This window comes from Nerophis ophidion, linkage group LG19, assembly GCF_033978795.1.
Source record: "Nerophis ophidion isolate RoL-2023_Sa linkage group LG19, RoL_Noph_v1.0, whole genome shotgun sequence".
Taxonomy (NCBI): domain Eukaryota; kingdom Metazoa; phylum Chordata; class Actinopteri; order Syngnathiformes; family Syngnathidae; genus Nerophis; species Nerophis ophidion.
Window position 1 is genome coordinate 41,508,637 of NC_084629.1, and position 26,411 is coordinate 41,535,047.

At 41.3% G+C, this 26,411-nt stretch overlaps 1 long non-coding RNA gene across 1 annotated transcript in view; it reads left to right on the forward strand.

Moving 5' to 3' along the window:
* The first annotated feature begins 15,401 nt into the window (after window positions 1-15,401).
* Window positions 15,402-26,411, forward strand: part of LOC133537802 (uncharacterized) — a 190,622-nt gene continuing 179,612 nt past the window's right edge. The window contains exon 1 of the long non-coding RNA XR_009802845.1: window positions 15,402-15,479. This is a non-coding gene — a long non-coding RNA (uncharacterized LOC133537802). The remainder of the gene's footprint in view (window positions 15,480-26,411) is intronic.

The following is a 26,411-nucleotide window of genomic DNA, read 5'->3' on the forward strand; positions in this document are numbered from 1 at the left end:
TTTTTGACTGCCTATCAACAGACTTATAGCAAATAGTTAATAATTCTATTTAATCGGGCAATTTCCCCAAAGGCTTTCAAAACTGCAGTCATTAAACCTCTTCTAAAAAAGCGACGCCTGGATGCCTCTGTTATCAACAACTACAGACTGATTTCAAATCTACCATTCATAAGTAAAATAATTGAGAAAGTTGTCCTCAAACAACTACCGTATTTCCTTGAATTGCCGCCGGGTATATAGTATGTGCCTGCCTAGAATTACTGCCGGGTCAAACTCGTTTTGCAAAATAATTAGCGCATGCTTAGCATTACCGCCAACTCAGGATTAACGCCGGGTCAAACTGGTTTCGGCAAATATTATTTTTATTAGCGGATGTCTAGAATTTCCACCGGGTCAAACTCGTCACGTCACGAGTGACACTTCACCTGTCATCATTTTCAAAATGGAGGAGGCTGATTTCGATAATTTGAAATCGCATAAAGGGAAGAAGATTAAGAGTAGGATTTAAGGTCCAAGCTATTGAATATGCTAAAAAGAACAGTAAGCAGCTATGTTTTATTAATATACTGTAGCTGTGTGTGTCAAATATGAGTCATTAAATGACCCCCGCCTCCTGGTGTTAGAGGGCGCTAGTGATCCTTCTTGCGACTACTCAGGCTGCAGAAGAAGTGACAACAAGCAGCAATCGTTTATTTTTTCATCTCGCTTGCACTTTTAACATGGAGGATTACATATCTAAAATAAAACCGTTCTTTAAACTGGACTTTCAATCGAAGCAGGAGGTAATAAAGGAAGATCTCCATCGAGACAGAGAGACTTTTAAAACTGAAGAAAGATAAGGAAGACTTCTATAAACAAGTTATCGATGCTTTTGATCAGAAGGAGCTGCGCATGGACTTCATTTATAAGTAAAGGTAAGACCATAATAAAGTTTTTTTTTATTAAATGTGCTTTTTATGATGGTATCCTTACATCACACTCAAATTTATAAGCGCAGGCCTAAATTTACCGCATGCCTTTGGTAAACACCGGAGTGAGAAGAGGTTTTAAAATAATTAGTGCCTGGGGGCAATTCAAGGAAATACAATACTTTTAAAAACTAGACTGAAAACTTTTATGTTCACCTTAGCTTTCAGCGAAGTCTTTTAACTTTTAACGTCCGCACTGTTTTTATTTTTATCGTCTCCATTTTAATTTAGCTTTTCTTTTCTTTTCACTTTGTTGTCTGTGAAACACTTTGAGTCCGCCTTGTGCATGAAAAGTTGCCTTGCTGTCACAGTTAAATGGTTTCTCCAGTGGCTGCATCAGCAGCGCCCAAGACAAGAAGACACAGACACGTTCTACCTCATCTACTCTTCTGTTCCCCTTCTTAGCTCACCTGGACATATTCCCAGATGTGTGTTTTTTGCAGCAATTAGATGTAGAAATGCTTTCACCCTGACAAGACTCTTTTGTAATGAAGACTAATCCTCCATTGTGTAACACGCAGAAGCAAATTTGCCCTCAGGACGCTTGAACCTCATTCCAAGAAACTGGTGTGAGGGGAACTTTCTGCTATTTGTGGTGCAGCCTCTTTCCAACATGTCACCTTTTACTCAGCAGCTTCACAACAAACACTTTTTTGCAAGGAGGAACTGGATAGATTGGAAGAAATATTGTCTGTTGTCGCCAGTTTCAGGATAAGTTGTAGAACAGGGGTAGGGAACCTATGGCTCTAGAGCAGGGGTCACCAACCTGGTGCCCGCGGGCCTGTTCTAAAAATAGCTCAAATAGCAGCACTTACCAGTGAGCTGCCTCTATTTTTTCAATTGTATTTATTTACTAGCAAGCTGGTCTCGCTTTGCTCGACATTTTTAATTCTAAGAGAGACAAAACTCAAATAGAATTTGAAAATCTAAGAAAATATTTTAAAGACTTGGTCTTCACTTGTTGAAATAAATACATTTATTTTTGTTTTACTTTGCTTCTTATAACTTTCAGCAAAAGACAATTTTAGAGAAAAAATACAACCTTAAAAATGATTTTAGGATTTTTAAACACATATACCTTTTTACCTTTTAAATTCCTTCCTCTTCTTTCCTGACAATTTAAATCAATGTTCAAGTAAATGTATTTTTTTTATTGTAAGGAATAATAAATACATTTTAATTCTTCATTTTAGCTTCTGTTTTTTCGACGGAGAATATTTGTGAAATATTCCTTCAGAATTATGATTAAAATAAAAAAAAATATTCTGGCACATCTAGAAAATCTGTAGAATCAAATTTAAATCTTATTTCAAAGTCTTTTGAATTTCTTTAAAAAAAAATGTTGGAAAATTTAGAAGAATTAATGATTTGTCTTTGTTAGAAATATAGCTTGATCCAATTTGTTATATATTCTAACAAAGTGCAGATTGGATTTTAACCTATTTAAAACATGTCTTTAAAATTCTAAAATTAATCTTAATGGGGAAAAAATACTAATGTGTTCCAAAATAATTTATTTTTATTTTTTCAAAAATATTCAAATGAGCTAGTTTTTCTCTTTTTTTCCGGTGGAATTTTGAATTTCAAAGAGTCGAAATTGAAGATAAACTGTTTAAAAAAAAATGTTTTCATTTTTTTTCGTGTTTGTTGAACAATGTATTTTTTAAAGATTTTTTTGTGAAACAGCAGAATCTAATGAAACATTTACAAATAAATCCGTTCCACCCCGATTATGGCAGCTGTTTCGTAGTCTGTGTGTTACTGTATTTCCTTGAATTGCCGCCGGGGCGCTAGTTAATTTAAAACCTCTTCTCACTCCGGCGCTTACCAAAGGCATGCGATAAATTTGGGCCTGCGCTTGTAAATTTGAGTGTGATGTAAGGATTCAATCATGAAAAGCACATTTAATAAAAAAAAACATTATTATGGTCTTACCTTTACTTATAAATGAAGTCCATGCGCAGCTCCTTCTGATCAAAAGCATCGATAACTTGTTTATAGAAGTCTTCTTTATCTTTCTTCAGTTTTAAAAGTCTCTCTGTCTCGATGGAGATCTTCCTTTATTACCTCCTGCTTCGATTGAAAGTCGAGTTTAGAAAACGGTTTTATTTTAGATAAGTAATCCTCCGTTAAAAGTGCAAGCGAGAGGAAAAAATAAACGATCGCTGCGTGTTGTCACTTCTTCTGCAGCCGAGTAGTCGCAAGAAGGATCACTAGCACCCTCTACCACCAGGAGGCGGGAGTCATTTAATGACTCATATTTGACACACGCAGCTACGGTATATTAATAAAACATAGCTGCTTACTGTTCTTTTTAGCATATTCAATAGCTTGGACCTTAAATCCTACTGAATAGCTCTTAATCTTCTTCCCTTTATGCGATTTCAAATTGTTGAAATCAGCCTCCTCCATTTTGAAAATGATGACAGGTGACGTGTCACTCGTGACGTGACGAGTTTGACCCGGCGGAAATTCAGGAAATGCGCTAATAAAAATAATAATTTGCGAATATAGTTTGACCTAACGTTAATCCTGAGCCGGTGGTAATGCTAAGCATGCGCTAATTATTTTGTGAAACGAGTTTGACCCGGCAGTAATTCTAGTAAGGCGCATACTTTATACTTGGCGGCAATTCAATGAAATACGGTATGCATTATTTGCTATGTAGAGGCATCTGTAAAGTACATTTCCTTAGGTGTATGTTTTTTTTTTTGTCGCTACTCCTTGCTTATTGAAATCCTGCAACCGTAGCAGGACCGTCCTGGTTTTTGTGTGCTTGAGCGGCTGTCACAGCATTGAAATGAGCATTTTGCTTGAGCCTGAATGAAGAGTTTTTGTCAGCCTCCACTCACTGAGGATGATTACAGCAAAATGCTGGCCCGTCTTGAGTGGAGATCACCACGGCTCCAAATAAAATCCTCCGTGATTGAAGGTCGCAATATTTTGAATCTTAATGGGCCTGCAAGATGAATGGCCTGAAATAGACCGGAGACTCTCCTTGCGTCCTCCTCCTCCTTGTCCCCCCTGAAAAGAAGCACTGTGAACGGCAAGGTCCGATGATCATAGAATTATTGGACGGTGGTGATTCTAAACCCCTCGAAGAGGAGTTGCTATGGAAATCTCGCTCCAAACGGAATGATTCTGCTTTGAAAGGACGCAGGATTTGAAAGGCGAACACATCATTGTTCAGGTGTCCGTTGGTTAGGAAATTGCTGGTTCTGGTTCCTGTGCAATCAGCAGCACGGCGGCAGTGAAGGACCTGGGAAGGTTGGTTCTCTGATGCGGGACAACACTTGTGCTCGCCAAGATGTCTCTCTCTGGTGGAACAAAACAAATGGAAGGTCAGAGATCAAAGACATGATGGGAACATCAAGTCTATTGTTTTGGTCATGGTCTAAGGCCATGTCTACACTAAGCCAGAGAACCCCTTAAACCTGTGGTTCTCAAATGGGGGTACTTGAAGGTATGCCAAGGGGTACGTGAGATTTTTCAAACATATTCTAAAAATAGCAACAACTCAAAAATCCTTTATAAATATATTTATTGAAAAATTGTCAGTTAGTTTGTGACGAACCCCAAGATGCAGAGAAGGAGGCCGGCAGCTAGAAAACAAAGGGAGCTTAGCATGGAAGCTAGCAAAAAAACCAAAAGGGGCCTAGCGTGTAAGCTAGCAGGTATCAAACAAGTTACAAAAGTAATACTTATAATATGAAAACAAATTTGGAAGCAGGGAACAAAAGACAGAAAGCTACGAACCACTATCAAAGACAGCTTACCGCAACGCTGCATTGACACGATATGAGTCACAACCTATTGTGATCGAGGGAGTTGAGGTACAGACCGTGGACTCATTCAAGCACCTCGGGGTTTGGGTGGACAACAAGCTGGACTGGACTGTTAACACGGACCACCAGTACAAGAAAGGACTTAGCAGGCTGTACTTCCTCAGGAGAAAACTCCTGTGGATGTACTACCAGTCTGTGGTTGCCAGTGTTCTGTTCTACATGGTAGTGTGCTGGGGGGGCAGTACATCTAAGAAGGACAGCTCCAGACTTGAGAAACTGATCAGGCGGGCCGGTTCTACAATGGGAATGAAACTGGACTCACTGGTGACGGTGGCAGAGAAGAGGACTGTGGACAAACTAGTGAGCATCCTGGATGATGCCAGTCACCCTCTGCATAGTGTTATCAGTAGCCAGAGGAGCCTGTTCAGTTCTAGACTGCTTCATCCCAAGTGCAGGACTAATAGACTCAAGAACTCCTTTGTCCCACACGCCATTAGACTGTACAACTCCTCTCTGGGACGGGGGGCGGGGGGTACTAGGATGACAGGGGATGCAAAACAATAACAGTGCGATACGTTTTCATAACATGCTCACTACTGCCTACTTTGTCTTGTTATATTCTTATTTTACTGTTATATTGTTATTCCCATTGTTTTTATTCTTTTTGTAATATTTCTCTATTTTGTTTCCTTTTAAACCCCCATTATTTACTTTTTACTCTTTTTTTAAAATTGATCTCAACTCTGTACACTGCTGCTGGAATTTTAATTTTCCTGAAGGAACTCACCTGAAGGAATCAATAAAGTACTATCTATCTATCTATGATACAACATGACATGACAGGTAGCAACGACAAGTGCGACAATAATCCAGCAACTGGTTGGAGGATAAACACAGACTCAAATATGGGGCGGCATGGCGTAGTGGGTAGAGCGGCCATGCCAGAAACCTGAGGGTTGCAGGTTCGCTTCCCACCTATTGACATCAAAGACGCTGCCGTTGTGCCCTTGGGCAGGACACTTCACCCTTTGCCCCCGGTGCCGCTCACATTGGTGAATGAATGATGAATGATAAGTGGTGGTCGGAGGGGCGGTAGGCGCAAACTAGCAGCCACGCTTCCGTCAGTCTACCCCAGGCCAGCTGTGGCTAGAGATGTAGCTTACCACCACCAGGTGTGAATGAATGATGGGTTCCCACTTCTCTGTGAGCGCTTTGAGTATCTAACAATAGAAAAGCGCGATATGAATCTAATCCATTATTATTATTATTATTATCAAATATAAGCGTGCTGATTGACACCAGGTGTGGCCAGATGCCAATCAGCCGCTGCTGAGGGGGAAAAAAACAGGAAACAGACAAAATAAGAGCGCTGACAGGGAACTAATAACAGGAAATACTAAACACACACAGAGGAAAAATAAAACACAAATAATATGTCAGGGGCAAGCCTGACAAACATACTTCAACAAAATACGAATGCAAGTTCAAAAAATGTGAAAAATAAAATACAACAATGCAATATTCAGTGTTGACTGCTAGATTGTTTGTATCTATCCATCCATCCATCAGTTTTCTACCGCGTATTACCTTTTGGGGTTGCGGGGGACGCTGGTGCCTATCTCAGCTACAATCGGGCGGAAGGCGGGGTACACCATGGACAAGTCGCCACCTCATCGCAGGGCCAACACAGACAACATTCACACACTAGGGACCATTTAGTGTTGCCAATCAACCTATCCCCAGGTGCATGTCTTTGGAGGTGGGAGGGGCTTATCCCCAGGTGCATGTCTTTGGAGGTGGGAGGGGCCTATCCCCAGGTGCATGTCTTTGGAGGTGGGAGGGGCCTATCCCCAGGTGCATGTCTTTGGAGGTGGGAGGGGCCTATCCCCAGGTGGATGTCTTTGGAGGTGGGAGGGGCCTATCCCCAGGTGCATGTCTTTGGAGGTGGGAGGGGCCTATCCCCAGGTGGATGTCTTTGGAGGTGGGAGGAGCCTATCTTCAGGTGCATGTCTTTGGAGGTGGGAGGAGCCTATCTTCAGGTGCATGTCTTTGGAGGTGGGAGGGGCCTATCCCCAGGTGCATGTCTTGTAAATAATGTATTTTATGATGTTTTTTTATTGTTATAATTACACAAAATGTGTAAGTTACATGTAAATACCTGATGTTGTTTGATGTTTTGTCAATGTGGAACCATTATCTCGTTGTCCCTCCTACTACACTAATTACTGTGACACCTGTCTTTTTATATGCGTCAGACACGCCTTCCAACTTCCCTTTTTGTCTATGATAACGGGAAAGATAGAAGTCCATGCGTCGAGAAAAAATTTATTGTCTTGTTAAGAACTTAAGTTCACTTTCTTGTTCATTATTATATTTGTGTTGGAGCTCGACGATTGCAAAAAGGCATGGGTAACTTACACATCTGTGAAGGCACCATTAATGCTGAAAGGTACATACAGGTTTTGGAACAACATATGCTGCCATCTAAGCGCCGTCTTTTTCATGGACGCCCCTGCTTATTTCAGCAAGACAACGCCAAGCCACATTCAGCACTTGTTACAACTTTCCTGGCCCGCCTGCAGTCCAGACCTGTCTCCCATGGAAAATGTGTGGCGCGTTATGAAGCGTAAAATAGGACAGCGGAGACCCCGGGCTGTTGAAGGACTGAAGCTCTACATAAAACAAGAATGGGAAAGAATTCCACTTTCAAAGCTTCAACAATTAGTTTCCTCAGTTCCCAAACGTTTATTGAGTGTTGTTGAAAGAAAAGGTGATGTAACACAGTGGTGAACATCCATCCATCATCTTCCGCTTATCCGAGGTCGGGTCGCGGGGGCAGCAGCCTAAGCAGGGAAGCCCAGACTTCCCTCTCCCCAGCCACTTCGTCTAGCTCTTCCCGGGGGATCCCGAGGCGTTCCCAGGCCAGCCGGGAGACATAGTCTTCCCAACGTGTCCTGGGTCTTCCCCGTGGCCTCCTACTGGTCGGACGTGCCCTAAACACCTCCCTAGGAAGGCGTTCGGGTGGCATCCTGACCAGATGCCCGAACCACCTCATCTGGCTCCTCTCCATGTGGAGAAGCAGCAGCTTTACTTTGAGTTCCTCCCGGATGGCAGAGCTTCTCACCCTATCTCTAAGGGAGAGACCCAAACTCATTTGGGCCGATTGTACCCGTGATCTTATCCTTTCGGTCATGACCCAAAGCTCATGACCATAGGTGAGGATGGGAACGTAGATCGACCGGTAAATTGAGAGCTTTGCCTTCCGGCTCAGCTCCTTCTTCACCACAACGGATCGATACAACGTCCGCATTACTGAAGACGCCGCACCGATCCGCCTGTCGATCTCACCATCCACTCCTCCCTCACTCGTGAACAAGACTCCTAGGTACTTGAACTCCTCCACTTGGGGTGAACATGCCCTTTCCCAACTACTTTGGCACGTGTTGCAGCCATGAAAGTTAATCATTATTTGCAAAAAAAAAATAAAGTTTATGAGTTTGAACATCAAATATGTTGTCTTTGTAGCATATTCAACTGAATATGGGTTGAAAAGGATTTGCAAATCATTGTATTCTGTTTATATTTACATCTAACACAATTTCCCAACTCATATGGAAACATGGTTTGTATTTCAGTGACTGTTATTTATTTTATAAGGCAACTGTTTACATTCTGTTACCTCTATAGTTTCTTTTGAACACCGACTTTTTTACTTTTAAAGGTTGGCTCATACAGGTCACATGTTCGAGGCCGGCATGCACGCCAGCCTTTGAGGTAAAGGACTAAAATCAGCATGCATGCAAAGGAAGGTTGTCACAAGTCATCAGTTTCATGCACGGTGTAAAATAACATATTCTTCCAAGAACTGTAACCAGCCTTGAAGCGTCCTCAGTGTGGTGTTTCATCACCGGTGAGACACCCACAACGCAGACCCATAAAGTAACTTTTACTGCTCTGAATACCAGCAGAATTGCGGCGCTGACTTCGCACGAACATTTTAAAGGCGGCGAGAGGAATGCGCCTTCTTCAGATGTCTTGCGTGTGGAAACACGCGCAGGAAGTGGGAGGCGAATGAATACTGTCATTTCAGAGATTTATGTGGACCAGGTATCCTCCCAGGTAGCTCAATCAGTATCGGGATTGATTTTAGACTCGGGACAGATTGCGGCCTTGTCTGGCAACCAAAAGTAATCTAGTCAGGCCACCCCCCCCCCCGCTTGGAGTACCACTGGAAATCCCTAAATTGCAGGTCTTAGCAGAGCCTCTAATCAGGCAATTAAAAGCCACTCCCCATCTCTTCATAATCCAATTGTTCTACCTGTAAAGCAGCACCTGTTCATACATCAGTCTGGGAAGTTGGGAAGCTTATTCTCCCTTAAATGGCCAGGAAGCTTTAATGCTTGGTGGTTCTGGAACTAAAGAGTTCCTGTGTTTGGTGTCTGCACAGCAGGAAGTGTGATGAAGAAACATTCCTGACATGCAAACATGACACTTAAAGTTATTTTATCTTACAAATAATATCAATGTTTACTTATATAGCCCTAAATCATGAGTGTCTCAAAGGGCTGCACAAGCCACGACGACATCCACGGTTCAGATCCCACATCAGGGCAAGGAAAAACTCAACCCAATGGGACAATGAGAAACCTTGGAGGGGACCCCAGGGTAACTGGTGCAATGGACATCGAGTGGATCTAACATAATAGTGAGAGTACAGTTCATAATGGATCTAACATAATAGTGAGAGTACAGTCCATAGTGGATCTAACATAATAGTGTGAGTCCAGTCCATAGTGGATCTAACATAATAGAGTCCAGTCCATAGTGGATCTAACATAATAGTGTGAGAGTCCAGTCCATAGTGGATCTAACATAATAGTGTGAGAGTACAGTCCATAGTGGATCTAACATAATAGTGTGAGAGTCCAGTCCATAGTGGATCTAACATAATAGTGTGAGAGTCCAGTCCATAGTGGATCTAACATAATAGTGTGAGAGTGAAGTCCATAGTGGATCTAACATAATAGTGAGAGTCCAGTCCATAGTGGATCTAACATAATAGTGAGAGTCCAGTCCATAGTGGATCTAACGTAATAGTGTGAGAGTCCAGTCCATAGTGGATCTAACATAATAGTGTGAGAGTCCAGTCCATAGTGGATCTAACATAATAGTGAGAGAGTCCAGTCCATAGTGGATCTAACATAATAGTGAGAGTGCGGTTCATAGTGGATCTAACATAATAGTGTGAGAGTGAAGTCTATAGTGGATCTAACATAATAGTGAGAGTCCAGTCCATAGTGGATCTAACATAATAGTGAGAGTCCAGTCCATAGTGGATCTAACATAATAGTGTGAGAGTCTAGTCCATAGTGGATCTCACATAATAGTATGAGAGTTTAGTCCATAGTTGCCCCAGTTTTTGCACTCCAAACATGCATGTACTGTTTGAGGTCCAGCATGTTTAAGCGTGCAGAACAGTTTCTTAGTAGACCTGCTGGCCAAACACCAGCAACGCTGCACAATCCATTCAAGGACTAATTGTCATGATTGCCCCTCAGAGTTCGCCTTTCACCTCCTGCATTTGTACCTCGGCTCTCAGCCGTGAATCGGGCGGCTGTAAAGCAGATATGAATGTTAAATTAGGCGGAATTAATTGAAGGGAATTACTTTGGACTACTTGAATGTCAGCTGATGGCTAAATAGTGAGTGATCAGCTGCTGGCTTGCTTTTAAAGCCTTTATCCGCTTTTCCCGTCAAGGATGTAAGATAATATCGCCGGTTAAGAAAATAATGCTGCACTTTCTTTTGTTGTTTCAAATATTTCCAGCAAGTAGACTGACAATGCTTTCATATGCAAGTATGGAAGTTCTTTTTCAAACCTAATTCACGCACAACCCTACTGCAGGGTTTCTCAACCTTATTTCAGCCAAGGCACATTTTTGCCGTTGAAAAAAAATCCGGAGGCACACCACCAGCAGAAATAATTAAAAAAATATATAAATATATTTCACTTTGTTTATTTTTGGTTTAAGCAATAGACACATTTTTACCTGCACCCTGCCTCCCGCTGTTTCCCACATCTACAAAGCAATTAGCTACCAGCTGCCACCTACTGATATGGAAGAGTATTACACGGTTACTCTGCCCGGCTCGAGGCAACACCGACAACAACAACACATCATTTGCAGACTATAATTACTGGTGTGCAAAAAATATTTTTAACCCAAATAGGTGAAATGACATACCGTATTTCCTTGACTTGCCGCCGGGTATATAGTATGTACCTGCCTACAATTACTGCCGGGTCAAACTCGTTTCGCAAAATAATTAGCATATGCCTAGAATTTCCACCGGGTCAAACTCGTCACGTCACGAGTGACACTTCACATGTCATCATTTTCAAAATGGAGGAGGCTGATTTCAATCATTTGAAATCGCATAAAGGGAAGAAGATTAAGAGCTATTCAGTAGGATTTAAGGTCCAAGCTATTGAATATGCTAAAAAGAACAGTAAGCAGCTATGTTTTATTAGTATACCGTAGCTGCGTGTGTCAAATATGAGTCATTAAATGACTCCCGCCTCCTGGTGGTAGAGGGCGCTAGTGATCCTTCTTGCGACTACTCGGCTGCAGAAGAAGGGACAACAAGCAGCAATCGTTTATTTTTTCCTCTCGCTTGCACTTTTAACATGGAGGATTACATATCTAAAATAAAACAGTTTTCTAAACTGGACTTTCAATCGAAGCAGGAGGTAATAAAGGAAGATCTCCATCTAGACTTTTAAAACTGAAGAAAGATAAGGAAGACTTCTATAAACAAGTTATCGATGCTTTTGATCAGAAGGAGCTGCGCATGGACTTCATTTATAAGTAAAGGTAAGACCATAATAAGGTTTTTTTTAATTAAATATGCTTGTCATGATGGTATCCTTACATCACACTCAAATTTATAAGCGCAGGCCTAAATTTACCGCATGCCTTTGGTAAGCGCCGTAGTGAGAAGAGGTTTTGAACTAATTCAAGGAAATAGGGTAATCTCCCACGACACACCGGACTGTAGCGTGCCGTGACTGTGGTCCCAAAACCCTGCTTACTGTACAAAATCAGCTTGAGAGAATTTGCAGAGACGGCCCAGGCTGTACGTGGTAATTGCCGCTAACGTATGTATATTCTTGCGGAAAACCAAGCGATTACGTTGCAGTATATTTCCCCAGATCATGCAGAAACAATAGCAGATTTTCATTGCAATCAGTGCTAAACAGGGCGCTGGTAAATTGGAGCAGCAAAACAATAATTCCACTGATTAGCCCCTTTCTGTGCAGCCTAAGTGAACTGTTTATGCTGTGGAGTAGCTCTGCAAGAGGAGAGGAACCCAAACAGCCTGATTAGGCAAAGAGTAATTGAATAAGTTCATTTCAGCAGCAGGACGAGGCGCAGGATGACAGCCTCTGTTGACGTGCGGCGATAATAAGTCAGAAGGCGGAGGGGTCGTTGAGACGGATCACGGATGTTCGAGTCGGAACAATCTTGTCGTCGAGTTCAGAGTGTCGCATGAAAGGCCTTTTGAGAACAAGCACTCGTGCATAAAGGTGGGTGACGACTCTATAACCCTTCTTGTAAAAACCTCAAAACAATATTCCAAGATCATTGCACTTGCTTTTAGACAACTTCCTTTTGTGGAGTTAAAAACTCAGAAGTGACAGTAATCCATGACCTCATACTTGCCAACCTTCAGACCTCTGATTTCAGGAGGTGGGGGGGGCATGGTTAAGAGGGGAGGAGTGTATTTACAGCTAGAATTTACCAAGTCGGGGGTCAGCAACCCAAAATGTTGAGAGAGCCATATTGGACCAAGAATACAAAAACAAATCCGTCTGGAGCCGCAAAAACTTAGAAGCCATATTACATACAGATAGTGTGTCATGAGATATAAATTGAATTATGAAGGTTTAAAGGAAACCAAATGAGCTCAAATATAGCTACAAATGAGGCATAATGATGCAATATGTACATATAGCTAGCCTAAATAGCATGTTAGCATCGATTAGCTTGCAGTGACCAAATATGTCTGATTAGCACTCCACACAAGTCAATAACATCAACAAAACTCACCTTTGTGCATTCAAACACAACGTTAAAAGTTTGGTGGAAAAAAGAGACTGGAAAAGAAGTGGCATAAAACACGTCTTAGAGAGTCGGAGAAAGTTATACATGTAAACAAACTACGGTTAGTTCAAGGACGGCCAAAATTAGTAGGACAAAACGGCGCTCGCCAAATACTCGAATCAGTGAAGCATGTTTAATATAAACAGTGTGCTTTATAGCAATTAGGGAGGTTTGTGTCATGTTTTTACTCTTAAAGAAAACCGTATTAAAACGAAAACGTTTTTTTACCCTCATCTTTTTCCATTTTTCATATATTTTTGAAAAAGCTCCAGAGAGCCACTAGGGCGGCGCTAAAGAGCCCCATGCAGCGGGTTGCCGACCCCGGAGATATATATATATATATATATATATATATATATATATATATATCGGGGGTCAGCAACCCAATATATATATATATATATATATATATATATATATATATATATATATCGGGGGGTCGGCAACCCAAAATGTTGAAAGAGCCATATTGGACCAAAACTACAAAAATAAATCCGTCTGGAGCCGCAGAAAATTTAAAGCCATATTACATACAGATGGTGTATCATGAGATATAAATTGAATTAAGAGGACTTAAAGGAAACTAAATGAGCTCAAATATAGCTACAAATGAGGCATAATGATGCAATATGTACATACAGCTATCTTAAATAGCATGTTAGCATCGATTAGCTTGCAGTGACCAAATATGTCTGATTAGCACTCCACACAAGTCAATAACATCAACAAAACTCACCTTTGTGCATTCAAACACAACGTTAAAAGTTTGGTGGAAAAATAAAGAGACGGGAAAAGAAGTGGCATAAAACACGTCTTAGAAAGTCGGAGAAAGTTGTACATGTAAACAAACCACGGTGAGTTCAAGGACGGCCAAAATTAGTAGGACAAAACGGCGCTCCCCAAATACTCGAATCAGTGAAGCATGTTTAATATAAACAGTGTGCTTTATAGCAATTAGGGAGGTTTGTGTCATGTTTTTACTCTTAAAGAAACCGTATTAATACGAAAACGTTTTTTTACCCTCGTCTTTTTCCATTTTTCATATATTTTTGAAAAAGCTCCAGAGAGCCACTAGGGCGGCGCTAAAGAGCCCCATGCAGCGGGTTGCCGACCCCCGAGATATATATATATATATCGGGGGTCAGCAACCCAAAATATATATATATATATATATATATATATATATATATATATATATATATATATATATATATCGGGGGGTCGGCAACCCAAAATGTTGAAAGAGCCATATTGGACCAAAACTACAAAAACAAATCCGTCTGGAGCCGCAGAAAATTTAAAGCCATATTACATACAGATAGTGTATCATGAGATATAAATTGAATTAAGAGGACTTAAAGGAAACTAAATGAGCTCAAATATAGCTACAAATGAGGCATAATGATGCAATATGTATATACAGCTATCTTAAATAGCATGTTAGCATCGATTAGCTTGCAGTGACCAAATATGTCTGATTAGCACTCCACACAAGTCAATAACATCAACAAAACTCACCTTTGTGCATTCATGCACAACGTTAAAAGTTTGGTGGACAAAACGAGACAGAAAAAGAAGTGGCATAAAACACGTCTTAGAGAGTCGGAGAAAGTTATACATGTAAACAAACTACGGTGAGTTCAAGGACGGCCAAAATTAGTAGGACACAACGGCGCTCGCCAAATACTCGAATCAGTGAAGCATGTTTGATATAAACAGTGTGCTTTATAGCAATTAGGGAGGTTTGTGTCATGTTTTTACTCTTAAAGAAACCGTATTAAAACAAACATTTTTTTTACCCTCATCTTTTTTTATTTTTCATATATTTTTGAAAAAGTGCCTGAGAGACACTAGGGCGGCGCTAAAGAGCCCCATGCAGTTGCCGACCCCCGAGATATATATATATATATATATATATATATATATATATATATATATATATATATATATATATTGACATTTTTTAGTGTTTACTTTTAGCACAATAATCTCAAGGTCAGCTTCAGATCTATACGTCAATTATAAGTTTTATTGTTTATGTTTTTGTTTGTTCTTTTTAGGCCATTCTTTAAAAAAAAAAAAAAACAGCTCAGTTTTTTTATATGGCAAACACAAAATATGCAACATTTTCTCCCAAAAATATCTCAAAGTGGAATATTTAACGTGACGTAATTGAAACCTTGAATAGGTCAATAATTTGTAATGATGTTGATTTTGATTCACTACTTTTTTAAAGAAACAGCCTGCATGGCAGCTTTGTGTCATTAGACTAAACATTGCAACAATTTATTGTTACATTTCACCTGTTTGCTCTTTTATACCACGTTTGTTTTTGTTTTTTATTTTTAATCGTATTTTTAGAATGTGTTGTGGTCCGTTAAAAAAGGACCTGTGGGCCGCAAATCAGTGAGAACTACAATTCCCAGAATGCCAAGGTAAAATGGCCGCCAAATGACTAATTGAAGGCACCTGAAGTGGAAGAAGGTTCATTCACCAAAGAAGCTGCATGGAAGAAAGAACAGCAAGCTGCCACAACCGCAAGATTCCACTCCACAAACACGGTGAATATGTTTCATTTGATGAGGATCGCAATGCTTTGTTTGATAAGCTTAACTTACTGAACTTGTTAATTTGTTTGAACTGCTGGCTTCAAGTTGAACATTTACCTTTGAGCTTTGCTTGCATACCATGTTTGAGCAGTTAAAAGCAAGTTTAAACTTACACAGATATTTTCAAACAACTTTTAAACCTCTAAATAATGTTTTAAACTTCCTACATTATTTTTTTTACTTTCAGCAAGAGTTAAACATGACTTTATCCTTTAATCCTTTATCCTTTATTATTTTTTTTAATTATTTTATCCTTTAGTGCTTTTTGTTTTGTGGTCATCTCTTTCAGTTCCCAAAAAACTTTGACTCGACATAACAGTGACACAACAAATTTCCAGCATATGCAATACAAAAGTACTTCAACTGGCCAGCTAAATTCTTTTCTTTCTTTTCTTAGTTTCTTTGGAACATGACATACATACAACATTATACATCAGTTAATTTCATCATTTGGCAATACACAATACACATCATGGCCGAAAAGGAGTAGGAAGAAGCAAAGCTTATTTAATCCTCCCCCTTTTCCACTTCAGAGCGCCCACAATATAAACATTCACTCATTCACTGACCTTCTTTACAGCAAAATAGCAAAATGACACCTATGAGTGATTAACACAGCAGTTTTCTAACATGTACTTAATTATTTCAGTCATTATTAACATACTAAGATGAAGAATATCTTATTTTCAATTAGTTTGAAAGTGTTTCTCATTATACTTCTTCTTTGTACTTTGTAAGCACTATTAATTCAAACATCCTCTTAAAATGGATCATATCAGTACAATGTTTAACTTCTTTACTTAATCCATTCCATAATTTAATTCCACATACTGATATGCTAAAAGTTTTAAGTGTTGTACGTGCATACAAAAGTTTTAAGTTAGATTTTCCTCTAAGGTTATATTTATCTTCTTTAGTTGAGAAGAATTGTTGTACATTCTTTGGTAGCAGGTTATAATTTAGTTGTTTGCAATTTTATCAAGTCATCGAGCTTTAATATTTTTGACTCTATAAATAAAGGGTTTGGGCTTCACGGTGGCAGAGGGGTTAGTGCGTCTGCCTCACAATACGAAGGTCCAGCAGTCCTGGGTTCAAATCCAGGCTCGGGATCTTTCTGTGTGGAGTTTGCATGTTCTCCCCGTGACTGCGTGGGTTCCCTCCGGGTACTCCGGCTTCCTCCCACCTCCAAAGACATGCACCTGGGGATAGGCCCCTCCCACCTCCAAAGACATGCACCTGGGGATAGGCCCCTCCCACCTCCAAAGACATGCACCTGGGGATAGGCCCCTCCCACCTCCAAAGACATGCACCTGGGGATAGGCCCCTCCCACCTCCAAAGACATGCACCTGGGGATAGGTTGATTGGCAACACTAAATGGTCCCTAGTGTGTGAATGTTGTCTGTCTATCTGTGTTGGCCCTGCGATGAGGTGGCGACTTGTCCAGGGTGTACCCCGCCTTCCGCCCGATTGTAGCTGAGATAGGCGCCAGCGCCCCCCGCGACCCCGAAAGGGAATAAGCGGTAGAAATGGATGGATGGAAATAAAGGGTTTGTATGTTCTCTATATCCAACATTGTGTATTATTCTAATCGATCTGTTTTGTAACACAGTTAACGAATGTAGCGCACATTTGTAGTTGTTTCCCCATATTTCTGCACAATAACTCCGATATGTAACACTAGCGAGCAGTAGAGAATATAAAGTGATTTTTGGCCCAGGACGTATTTTTGCTTTATTCATTATTGAAATATTTTTTGCAACCTTATGTTGTATGTTTTGTATTTGAGATTTCCAGTTCATTTTATCATCTATTAATACTCCCAAAAATCTGGTTTCTTTTCCCCTTTCGATATCTATTCCATCTATTTGTATTCGTGTCTGATGCTCTTTTCTACTGTTACCAAATAGCAACTTGGTCCTACAATTGAGCTTGTATCTTAAATAACCGCCCACTGAAATACGTTCAAATTAATTTAATTTGTACTTAACCCTCCCAAAACACCGATATTTTAAAATGTGTCATGCCTTTTAAAAACAAAATCAAACTTTTAAGTGAATATTTGTTTGAAAAATGATACAAGAGCATGTGTTACAAAGGACTACGGTTGTTTTATGAAATAGTGTAATTTTAATGTTCAGCATGTAACAATAAGAATTGTTCTCATTGTTTATGTTGCACACAGACGTCTTTGAGTGACGGACCGGCAGAGGTGGGTAGAGTAGCCAGAAATTGTACTCAAGTAAGAGTACTGTTACTTTATCAATCAATCAATGTTTACTTACATAGCCCTAAATCACTAGTGTCTCAAAGGGCTGCACAAACCACCACGACATCCTCGGTAGGCCCACATAAGGGCAAGGAAAACTCACACCCAGTGGGACGTCGGTGACAATGATGACTATGAGAACCTTGGAGAGGAGGAAAGCAATGGATGTCGAGCGGGTCTAACATCATACTGTGAAAGTTCAATCCATAATGGATCCAACACGGTCGCGAGAGTCCAGTCCAAAGCGGATCCAACACAGCAGCGAGAGTCCCGTTCACAGCGGAGCCAGCAGGAAACCATCCCAAGCGGAGGCGGATCAGCAGCGCAGAGATGTCCCCAGCCGATACACAGGCGAGCAGTACATGGCCACCGGATCGGACCGGACCCCCTCCACAAGGGAGAGTGGGACATAGGAGAAAAGAAAAGAAACGGCAGATCAACTAGTCTAAAAAGGGAGTCTATTTAAAGGCTAGAGTATACAAATGAGTTTTAAGGTGAGACTTAAATGCTTCTGCTTTAGAGATGTATTACTCAAGTAAAAGTAAGGAGTAGTCACCCAAATATTTACTTGAGTAAAAGTAAAAAATATGATGTGAAAAAACTACTCAAGTACTGAGTAACTGATGAGTAACCTGTCCGTTTAATAATTACGGCAACAGATAATGCACAAAAACATAAAAATAGCAATGAGCAAATTCATAACCAGGAATATCTCTTAAGCAACTAAAACAATAATATATATTAAATAATAATACATTAAAATAAAAAAATTAAGGCAAATTGAGCCACAATAACTTAACAGCACCATAGGCTCAATAGGGATTGATTGATTGATTGATTGATTGATACTTTTATTAGTAGATTGCACAGTACAGTACATATTCCGTACAATTGACCACTAAATGGTAACACCCCAATAAGTTTTTCAACGTTAATCAATTACTTAATAAATGACCAAGTCGAGGTGATCTACCTCATATATACATACACACACATATCATATAAATATATATATACAGTATATAATTTATAGTTTTTTATTTTGCTGTTTTCGTTGAAATGTTAAAAGTGTTTTAATGAATATACAAGCATGTTTAACATATAGATTCCTATCTTTCATGAAGACAAGAATATAAGTTGGTGTTTTACCTGATTCTGATGACTTGCATTGATTGGACTCAGACAGTATAGTGCTGATAATGTCCACATTTTCAAATGGAGGAGAAAAAAAGTTCCTCTTTTCTGTCTAATACCACATGAAACTCGTTAGTTTTTGGCATCTTATTTGTCCAGCTTCCATATTCGTTTTTATACACTTTACAAGAAATACATTGGCGGCAAACGTCGTAGTTTGCTAGCTTGTTTGCGCTGGCTTTCAGAGACTCTTATTTTGTTAACGCAGGCGCGATGGAGCGGCGCTTTTATTGTGAAGACAGGAACTGTGCGATCAGTCTTTAGGCTTTTGACGGGAAGTACGGTTGAAAAAAAAGTGCCTTTTTTTCCTTTACATTTTTGATTGATTGGAACTTTTATTAGTAGATTGCACAGTACAGTACATATTCCCTACAATTGACCACTAAATGGTAACACCCCAATAAGTTTATCAACTTTTTTAGGTCGGATTCGACGTGTGACGGTCATGTGACCGCCTGGCTCTGTTTGATTGGTCCAAAGTCACCAGTGACTGCATGTGATTGGTGAAACGCAGGCATGTGTAGATCCTATGTTGAAAAACCAAAACAAACATTAATAGATCGATAAAAAAAGTAGCGAGTAGTGAGCTGATTGCAGATAAATGGAGCGGAGTAAAAGTAGCGTTTCTTCTCTATAAATATACTCAAGTAAAAGTATGTTGCATAAAAACTACTCTTAGAAGTACAATTGATCCCAAAAGTTACTCAAGTAGATGTAACGGAGTAAATGTAGCGCGTTACTACCCACCTCTGTAAATAACCGCCCACTGAAATACGTTCAAATGAATTTAATTTGTACTTAACCCTCCCAAAACACCAATATTTTAGAATGTATCATGCCTTTTAAAAACAAAATCAAACTTTTAAGTAAACATTTGTTTGAAAAACAATACAAGACAAGAGCATGTGTTACGGTTGTTTTATGAAATAGTGTAACTTTAATGTTCAGCATTCTCCGTCATGTAACAAGAAGAATTGTTCTCATTGTTTATGTTGCACACAGACGTCTTTGAGTGACGGACCGGAGAGGTCAGAGTATCAATCAATGTTTATTTATATAGCCCCAAATCACAAATGTCTCAAAGGACTGCACAAATCATTACGACTACAACATCCTCGGAAGAACCCACAAAAGGGCAAGGAAAACTCACACCCAGTGGGCAGGGAGAATTCACATCCAGTGGGACGCCAGTGACAATGCTGACTATGAGAAACCTTGGAGAGGACCTCAGATGTGGGCAACCCCCCCCCTCTAGGGGACCGAAAGCAATGGATGTCGAGCGGGTCTAACATGATACTGTGAAAGTTCAATCCATAGTGGCTCCAACACAGCCGCGAGAGTTCAGTTCCAAGCGGATCCAAGACAGCAGCGAGAGTCCCGTCCACAGGAAACCATCTCAAGGGGAGGCGGATCAGCAGCGTAGAGATGTCCCCAACCGATACACAGGCGAGCGGTCCATCCTGGGTCTCGACTCTGGACAGCCAGTACTTCATACATGGTCATCGGACCGAAGGGAGGGGGGGGCATAGGAGAAAGAAAAGAAGCGGCAGATCAACTGGTCTAAAAAGGAGGTCTATTTAAAGGCTAGAGTATACAGATGAGTTTTAAGGTGAGACTTAAATGCTTCTACTGAGGTAGCATCTCGAACTGTTACCGGGAGGGCATTCCAGAGTACTGGAGCCCGAACGGAAAACGCTCTATAGCCCGCAGACTTTTTTGGGGCTCTAGGAATCACTAATAAGTCGGAGTCTTTTGAACGCAGATTTCTTGCCGGGACATACGGTACAATACAATCGGCAAGATAGGCTACATGTACAGTAGATGGCACTACTGTCCTGTTTAAGAGTGTCACAACATTGCTGATTACGGTAGATGAAAACGTGACTGCTGTTGTTGTGTGTTGTTACCGCGCTGGGAGGACGTTAATGAAACTTATACTCGCAAAGGAATTGCTCAACTGCCCAACTTGGAGAGTCAAGACTATACAGAACAAGCTTAAAACATGTCAAACACAGCACCTGCAGATTTTCCATATTTTCATGGATAAATGTCCGTCATTTTTGGCTATAGTTGGGAATCTTTGGGCACCTCGCTATTTGATTATGAGTCAGGGGTTCCGCTTTGATTATAAATCAATGAAATATTTCCTCTTTCGTTGATATCGATATGTATGAAATGCTCCAGTTGGGCTTATTTTGAAGGAATTGATTGATCGATTGAGACTTTTTTGAAGTAGATTGCACAGTACAGTACATATTCCGTACAAGTGACCACTAAACTAAGGGACGGCGTGGCGCAGTGGAAGAGTGTCCCTGGTTCAATCCCCACCAAGTACCAACCTCGTCACGTCCGTTGTGTCCTGAGCAAGACACTTCACCCTTGCTCCTGATGGGTGCTGGTTAGCGCCTTGCATGGCAGCTCCCTCCATCAGTGTGTGAATGTGTGTGAATGTGGAAGTAGTGTCAAAGCGCTTTGAGTACCTTGAAGGTAACAAAGCGCTATACAAGTACGACCCATTATCATTAAACTTTGCATTACTCTTTTGCACTTTTAACTTTAAACATTTGCCATTTTAGCTTAAGCTTTAAACTTTTACATGTGCTTTGAAGGCCTACTGAAAGCCACTACTAGCGACCACGCAGTCTGATAGTTTATATATCAATGATGAAATATTAACATTGCAACACATGCCAATACAGCCGGTTTAGTTTACTAAATTACAATTTCAAATTTCGCCCAAAATATCCTGCTGAAACGTCTCAATATGATGACGTGTCCGCCTGACATCACGGATTGTCGAGGACATTTTGTTCCAGCATCGTGCCCAGTTATTAAGTCTGTTTTCATCGCATAATTCCACAGTATTCTGGACATCTGTGTTGCTGAATCTTTTGCATTTGTTCAATGAACAATGGAGACATCAAAGAAGAAAGCTGTATGTGGGAAGCGGTGTATTGCGGCCGCCTTTAGCAACACAAACACAGCCGGTGTTTCATTGTTTACATTCTTGAAAAATGACGGTGAAAGTTTACTATGGAACAGAGCGGTCAAGCGAACACGGTTCTTTACCACATGTTAACTGGTAGGTTTCAGTGAGAAAATGGTGGGAATAAGTCTGCTCTTACCGTAGACATGAGCGGAGAGCTTGCGTTGCGTCATTCCTCCTAGATGGATAGTACTTTATTGATTCCTTCAGGAAAATTAAAATTCCAGCATTCCTACGCCTGTCAAAGAGGCAGTGCGGAGCAGCAGCTGCGGACTCTCTTGCCTCCTCCCACCGGCCGCCCCCGACCGTCGGATGCTTCCACCTCGGTGGAGGGGGAAAAAAATAAAAAATCTCAGCCCGGCCCCACCGGCCGCCTTCACTTCATCGAGAAACGTGGCTTCCCTCGGAGACACTGGCGGTCACCACACCCGTGGCCACACTTGCTGTGCCAAATTCCGTTGACAAAAGTGCAATGTTTATGCCACTTTCTTTCCGCGCACTTTTGCTATTGGATTGGACCACACACACAAAGTACAGTGTATTATGCAGCGATCGTTTCGAAAGATCGTGTTTCGAAGAGGGTCCCTTGTGAAGGGCAGAGATGGGCATTGCCACCTGTAGACAGGTGCTGAAGAAAGGTGCGGGGCCGACCTTCAGGTTGTACAGGTACGACCATATAATCTCACTAAAACACTAGTAACACAATAAGCAGATAAGGGATTTTCCAGAATTATCCTATTAAATGTGTCTAATAACATCTGAATGGCTCCCACTGCCCTGTCATTTTTTTTTTCTTCTAGTACTTCACTCGAACTTTCCTCATCCACGAATATTTCATCCTCGCTCAAATTAATGGAGAAATGGTCGCTTTCTCGGTCCGAATCGCTCTGGCTGCTGGTGGCCATGATTGTAAACAATGATCAGATGTTAGGAGCTCCACAACCCGTGACGTCACGCGCACATCGTCTGCTACTTCCGGTACAGGCGAGGCTTTTTTACTAGCGACCAAAAGTTGCGAACTTTATCGTGGATGTTCTCTACTAAATCCTTTCAGCAAAAATACGCTAATATCGCGAAATAATCAAGTATGACACATAGAATGGAGCTGCTGTCTCCGTTTGAATAAAATCTCATTTCAGTAGGCCTTTAAGATCTGTTTCTGTGTCCTTGGTTCACACCGCCCGTCGTTAATACCGATTGGATGGTTTAGTGAGGTCCTTGGGTCGGCCCAGCGGGGGGTCTGCTCAGGCACTGGCGGAGGCCGAGAAGACGGTTAAATTTGACGATCTAGAGCAGGGGTCTCAAAGTCAATTTCCTTGGGGGCCACTGGACGCAGAGTCTGGGTGAGGCTGGGCCGCGAGAAAATATTTCTTAAAAACAATGTTGCACACTCTTCAGCATGTCTAGTTGTAAAATTACGTTTCAAATTGTATTCCTCGTGCACCGCAACTTTCTCCGTGCAAATAACACACGTCGGGGTGCTCAACAATGAAATATTGCATCTCCCACTTTTCCTGGTATTGTCTTTGCTCATCACCAACCCTTCTCTTCACTGCAGGCTTTGAAAAAGACATGTTTGGGGTTGTGGAATATATTTGTATTCAGCCCACGCACGGAGAATAATGTTATTTCCGCAATGTGTGTCGTTCCGCTTTTCCTCCCTACAGCAACACGGTGGTTGGCGGATAATAGCCGGGAAAGTACCGGGATAGCGAACGCAAAAGAGTGTTGGTCGGCATCATATAGAAATATATGTAGTGTTCATCGTGTGAGTCAATACAAATTAAATAATAATAAAAATAAAGGTTTGAATTGGTCCAGGTTATCGGGGACTGTTATTACTGACGGACAGGTGTCGCGGTGTGACTGCAGCCAGGCACGTAAGAAAACCCTCGTCTCCATGGCAACGTTTCTGTCGTTTTCACTCTTTTGCCGCTTTTCCACTAATGCAGAAGTAGGCAACCCAGAACGTTCATCGTGTGAGGCAATGCAAATTAAACAATTAAAAAAAATACAAGTAAAGGTTTGAATTGGTCCAGGTTATCAGGGACTGTTTTTACTGACGGACAGGTGGTTGCGGTGTGACTGCAGCCAGGCATGTAAAAAAAACCTCGTCTCCATGGCAACGTTTCTGTCGTTTTCACTCATTTGCCGCTTTTCCACTAATGCAGAGGTAGGCAACCCAGAACGTTGAAAGAGCCATTTTTGACTCTAACACAACGCTCTCAAGCGCCATTCATATAAAACTTGCGGGCCGGACTAACATTAAAGTTTCATATTGAGGTGGGGGCCGCAAAATAACGTCCGCGTGTCTGGGACCCCTGACTTTTCCTGGAATTGTCTTTGCTCATCACCAACCCTTCTCTTCACTGCAGGCTTTGAAAAAGACATGTTTGGGGTTGTGGAATATATTTGTATTCAGCCCACGCACGGAGAATAATGTTATTTCCGCAATGTGTGTCGTTCCGCTTTTCCTCCCTACAGCAACACAGTGGTTGGCGGAAAGTACCGGGATAGCGAACGCAAAAGAGTGTTAGTCGGCATCATATGGAAATACATGTAGTGTTCATCGTGTGAGTCAATACAAATTAAATAATAATAAAAATAAAGGTTTGAATTGGTCCAGGTTATCGGGGACTGTTATTACTGACGGACAGGTGTCGCGGTGTGACTGCAGCCAGGCACGTAAGAAAACCCTCGTCTCCATGGCAACGTTTCTGTCGTTTTCACTCTTTTGCCGCTTTTCCACTAATGCAGAGGTAGGCAACCCAGAACGTTCATCGTGTGAGGCGATGCAAATTAAACAATTAAAAAAAATACAAGTAAAGGTTTGAATTGGTCCAGGTTATCAGGGACTGTTTTTACTGACGGACAGGTGGTTGCGGTGGGACTGCAGCCAGGCACGTAAAAAAACCCTCGTCTCCATGGCAACGTTTCTGTCGTTTTCACTCTTTTGCCGCTTTTCCACTAATGCAGAGGTAGGCAACTCAGAACGTTGAAAGAGCCATTTTTGACTCTAACACAACACTGTCAAGCGCCATTCATATAAAACTTGCGGGCCGGACTAACATTAAAGTTTCATATTGAGGTGGGGGCCGCAAAATAACGTCCGCGTGTCTGGGACCCCTGACTTTTCCTGGAATTGTCTTTGCTCATCACCAACCCTTCTCTTCACTGCAGGCTTTGAAAAAGACATGTTTGGGGTTGTGGAATATATTTGTATTCAGCCCATGCACGCAGAATAATGTTATTTCCGCAATGTGTGTCGTTCCGCTTTTCCTCCCTACAGCAACACAGTGGTTGGCGGAAAGTACCGGGATAGCGAACGCAAAAGAGTGTTGGTCGGCATCATATAGAAATATATGTAGTGTTCATCGTGTGAGTCAATACAAATTAAATAATAATAACAATAAATAAAGGTTTGAATTGGTCCAGGTTATCGGGGACTGTTATTACTGACGGACAGGTGTCGCGGTGTGACTGCAGCCAGGCACGTAAGAAAACCCTCGTCTCTATGGCAACGTTTCTGTCGTTTTCACTCTTTTGCCGCTTTTCCACTAATGCAGAGGTAGGCAACCCAGAACGTTCATCGTGTGAGGCAATGCAAATTAAACAATTAAAAAAAAATACAAGTAAAGGTTTGAATTGGTCCAGGTTATCAGGGACTGTTTTTACTGACGGACAGGTGGTTGCGGTGTGACTGCAGCCAGGCACGTAAAAAAACCCTCGTCTCCAGGGCAACGTTTCTGTCGTTTTCACTCATTTGCCGCTTTTCCACTAATGCAGAGGTAGGCAACTCAGAACGTTGAAAGAGCCATTTTTGACTCTAACACAACGCTCTCAAGCGCCATTCATATAAAACTTGCGGGCCGGACTAACATTAAAGTTTCATATTGAGGTGGGGGCCGCAAAATAACGTCCGCGTGTCTGGGACCCCTGACTTTTCCTGGAATTGTCTTTGCTCATCACCAACCCTTCTCTTCACTGCAGGCTTTGAAAAAGACATGTTTGGGGTTGTGGAATATATTTGTATTCAGCCCACGCACGGAGAATAATGTTATTTCCGCAATGTGTGTCGTTCCGCTTTTCCTCCCTACAGCAACACAGTGGTTGGCGGAAAGTACCGGGATAGCGAACGCAAAAGAGTGTTAGTCGGCATCCTATAGAAATATATGTAGTGTTCGTGTGAGTCAATACAAATTAAATAATAATAACAATAAATAAAGGTTTGAATTGGTCCAGGTTATCGGGGACTGTTATTACTGACGGACAGGTGTCGCGTTGTGACTGCAGCCAGGCACGTAAGAAAACCCTCGTCTCCATGGCAACGTTTCTGTCGTTTTCACTCTTTTGCCGCTTTTCCACTAATGCAGAGGTAGGCAACCCAGAACGTTGAAAGAGCCATTTTTGACTCTAACACAACGCTCTCAAGCGCCA